The following is a 4,980-nucleotide window of genomic DNA, read 5'->3' on the forward strand; positions in this document are numbered from 1 at the left end:
TAATAACTATTTTTCAAAAACTCAAAAGGATACATAAGGGTTTATACCTATAAGGAATGATGTATCAACGTCCTTATACATTATATCATAAAGTGGAACAAAAGAGTACATAGTTAAGTTGATAGCCTTGTTAGGAACCAATCGTACAGATGTATGAATATCAAAGTTGATCTTGAATGGATGGGAGGTTGGCCGGAAATCACGACCGCTTTCACCAATACCAAAGAATGAGATATGATATACACATCATTCATTTAGCAAAGACTGGAATCGATAAATAAGGGTCTTCCTAACTGAAGCGTGAATATTAACACCCTGAAATTAGATAAGTAAAGAAGATCAGAGATTGTCCAACAATAACAACACATAATTAGAATTTAGTGGTTAGGAAAATAATTGTTATACCTTGTCATCCATAAGAACCATGTCCATCAAAAAATTATAATAAACTGAGTGATTCAAAAAAAAAGTGATATACCTTGTCATCCATAAGAATCATGTCCATTGAAAAGGGTAGCTTTGAGCCATATAAGCTCGGACTTAGCCATAGACGATTGACTTTCGAACAATTGTCCGTGTCTCTTTGGAGGCATCGATTTTGGCCAAACCGTTGATTCTTGAAGTCATCAGAAGAAAGGTTAGTTTCAAATATATCAAGTGCTGGAAAATGGATGGAATGATGGAGGAGAAATGTAACATAAGGGGTATATATAGTTCAAATTAGGGTTAATGATGACTAAAGTTGTCAAGAACATTCCATTCCCAAATAGAATATGTATTCTTAATTCAAAAACAGTTTTATTTGGCACCCAAAATATCAAAGTGTATAGTACATACAACCGTATTTCTATTTAATGATTATACAAACATATAAACAACTTTATAAAGTAACAACACACGCATATTATGTTTAATTATTTTGACTTTTTCGAAAATTAATGACTTTGTAATTAGGGAAATAAAGCTTACTTGGACTAATTAATATTTTAGAATCATTAATCATCTTAATTATTGCTTTAAAATTGGAAACCATTAATTATAAATAAAGTTAATAACGTAATTTTGCCTCAGAATTAATTGCATGACTATTTGAAATTTGACATGGGATTGATGTGTAGTAAAATACTTTTAATTCAATTCAATTAAATTTATGTTAAATAAGGAAATAAGCGTTTTCTCTTTTTTAAATAGTAATTAGTATTAAATGTTGTATTATGATTTTTTTAAATATGTTTTTGAATTAAGTGTTGAAAATTGCCAATGATACATATTTAAATTAAGTGATGGTAATCAACGGTTATAATTAAAATGTTTAGAACTAGTTTTTAACCCGTGCCTTGCACGGGGAATTTAATTTTGGATTTATTTTTTAAAATTTTTGTTAATAAATTAATATCTTTTTATTTATTTATTCTATATAGGTTTTTGGTTTATTTTTTATTTTTTACACATTTGTGGTGTAGGTTATTTTTTTGCAAAGTAATGTGTTTAAGGGTCGAAAGCACATTTAAATTGACGTATGTACGAAGATTTGCAAACATAAAACGATTTATTGAATATTTTAGTAACATGGTCAATATACGAAAAACAAATGTCAAAATGTTTGAAAGTTACCACCGAGATCAATTTACCAAAAAACACACATTGTCAACGTGGGTAAAGATAAAAGTGAAAGTTTAGCACATAGACTCTTTATTTGTAAACAATCTTGAGGAAATGCTACTAATTCTTTGAAAACTTAATCTTTTTGAACATTTTTGCATCGTTACTTCCAACAACTTCTGTTATGGATTCATCGTCTGAACGACGTTTAATAAGTGTGTTGGAGTCTTCAATTATAGGTGGAGGTGTGTTTCGTTTAACACTTTTAGTGATTGTCAGCAAAACAAACATATTTTGAAATAGTGATGACCAATGTCTAAAACAAACCTATTTGACAATAGTGATGACCAATACCTCAATCAGAGATTTTACATTTGAATCGGAAATATCAAAATTCATTATGTAGATATAAATAATCATTATTTAGCAATAAGAGTTTAAAATTTTACCTTTGTTTTGAATTTTGAAATTATTTGTGGGTCCTTGCAAATTTTCAAGACGTTAAATGCTGATTTAAACCACCTTCCGCATCTATCCTTCCCTTCAACCTTGAAAAGAAATTCCTTGTGCACTAAATCTACAATTTCTTGTGGGGGGTTTTCCATGTTCCCGGTCTACATTGAATTTAAATTAAAATGAAAAATTAATATATTATGAATTAAGTGAGCATTGAAAATATACCTTTTTTTTACATGACTATGATTACCTTTTTCATTTTTCCCAATATCTCGTTGCCTTTTTTGTTCATCAGATAACAACCTTCGCGATAAAAAACGGTAAATGTTGCAGATCCAGTATCATCAGCAACAATTTGTACCTGATGTAAACATTAATAATTAAATAAACTGAAGATCTTACAAATTAATTTATTTATCGAATTTGTAGATTATCGTATGGTAGGAGTGACATGCTTGTTACATTTTTCACAATAATATTGTGCTCCGTCAGAGTATGCTGCTGAGTGACATTCACAGTTATGGTAATACCAATCATTTGTGCTGTAAATTTTCTTAATCGTGGCATATATAATGAATAAAATGCAAAAAAAATTCGTAGTTACAACTCATTGTTAGATTAACAGTGATGATAACATATGTAAATGTAAATACTCAGTACCATGTTTTTTTAAATGAGAAATGATTGTACTTAATTTTGTTGTTATTTTTTAGATAGTAATTTATTTATAGAAAAAGTAATTAAATTTGTATAGTGTAAACTTTATTTTTCTAAAAGGAGTGATTATAGTGTGTACTGTTTTTATAACTCAATATAAAACACACTATTTAAGATCCATTAAATACGTTTACATAGTAACAAAAAAAAAACGTTTATATAAAATGGACTGGGCGAGCCCCTAGAGGGGCAACGCCCAGCATGTATCCCGCCCTGAGGCGCCAAATGTTCTGGGAATGAACATTGAGGAAAGGTATAGTACCTAAGGGAAGAGAAATTGTGCTAGAGAGAGAGAGTAAGAGAGAGAATGCTGAATTTTATGTGTTACTTCATCAAATGAGCCAAAAAGTCCCTTACAATTGATAACTACCTCCTATTTATAGAGCTTGGGTACTACCTATTGGGCCAATTGGGCCTCCGAGATCAAGGCCCATCTGAAGGCCAGGGCCCCGCCTCAGGGCGGGATACATGCTGGGCGTTGCCCCTCTAGGGGCTCGCCCAGTCCACTAGTCCACAAGACACCGAGCTCGAGGTACGAGAGCTAAGGGTGTCTTTTAAATGCTGTTACATGTCTTATTGTACACCGGAATCTACACTGCCAACATGGCTTGAGGAAAGAGAAGTTAACTATATCGCCAACATGGCGTGAGCAAAAGGAAACTAGCATTTTCAGTTACCCAGTCCACCGACTTGACGAGCAAACCAAGCTGGCAAGTCCACAAGTCCGCAAGCGGCGAGAACGACTACTTTGTATTGGTGATAAGTTGGAGCAGGTGTATGATCGCTCGCCGGCGGGAAAGGTGGCAGGCATGGGTCATGTGTCGATCATTCAATCATTGACTGGCGGTGACCCCGGCGAGCGGCTGAACTTCGTTGTTGGTGTCAATCGTCAGGCGATGGCGTTTGATCCTTATAGTGGCGAGGCTTTTCGCGCTTTCCCTTATTTTAAAACCCTTTCAAATTTCTATCTGCCTCACGTGGCTGCCCCACGTGATGTGTTGGTTACATCAATTTCCCTCTTTCTCCGGAACCGTCACTTCACCTTTCATAACCGTCCCATCATGCGCAGTAACTCCCCCTTGCACGCGACCCACCTCCCCAAAACCATCATGACTTCCAACCTTCCACACGCGTCCAACACGCGTCACCCTTCCAGCTTCTCCCCTTCTCCTATAAAAACCCTTCTTCCCCACTGTCATCCCTTTCCGAGACCCCTCTTCACTTCCCTAATCGCTTACCAAACTCCTTCTGCCCACTTCCGCTCCGGAGCCGTCGCTTATCACCCTTTCCGCTACCCACTCTTCACATCCTACTCCGGTGAGTCCCACTGTCCTTATCTTTACATCGCACACATACTGATCTTTTCCTTTCTTTCACTTCACTGTCTTCTAAAAATGGCTTCAAACCCTACCTCCCCTAATCACTCTTCTTCCTCCTCCGAAAGCAACCCTGACTCCACCGCTGCCGGCGGCCTCCGTTTAGAGGTTCCGGAGATTCCAGCACACCGACTAAAAACCTACGCCACTCTGCCCCTTCCAGTCCAAGTAGCCCCCAAACACGAGGCTATAGATCAACCTTCCATCTTCCAAGATAGCGATTCCATTGTGCAATTCGTGAACTCCCTGGGTGGCTTGTCCAATGACGATGAGTTTAACGCCAAACTCAGGATCTGGGTTTGCAGTCCCGGGGATCGCCCCTGGCTTCACAAGCCAGACGGCGACGTAAAGAGATCCCATTTTTTCTTTGCGTACGAATACATGTTTAGCGAGCTTGGAATCAGGCTTCCTTTCTCGCCCTTTGTCCAAACCGTCCTCCGCGACATCAACGCGGCTCCCTGTCAACTCCACCCTAACGCCTGGGCCTTCATTCGATGTTTTGAAATCCTAAGCGCCGCTGTCGGCATCGCCCCATCCCCCACCAGTTTCTTCTACCTTTACGACGTCGACCCCAAGTCCATCAAAAACAAAGGATGGATTTCCTTGAAGGCCCGAGCCAGCCGGAAGTGTTTGCATCCCCACAAAAGTAACGCGAAGTCCTCCTTCGCACGAAAGTACTTCCGTGTGGCGGTTCATCCCGCCTACCCAGAGGCATTCACCCTCAGAGACGGGACCGCCCTCTTTCCTCTTTACTGGACAGAGAAGCCCAACGGGATCACCGATCCTTCAGAGGATTCCTTGTCCGCCAACGATAAAGCCTTTCTTAATC

The sequence above is a fragment of the Lotus japonicus genome, chromosome 6 (assembly GCF_012489685.1).
Source record: "Lotus japonicus ecotype B-129 chromosome 6, LjGifu_v1.2".
In the NCBI taxonomy this organism is placed as follows: Eukaryota; Viridiplantae; Streptophyta; class Magnoliopsida; order Fabales; family Fabaceae; genus Lotus; species Lotus japonicus.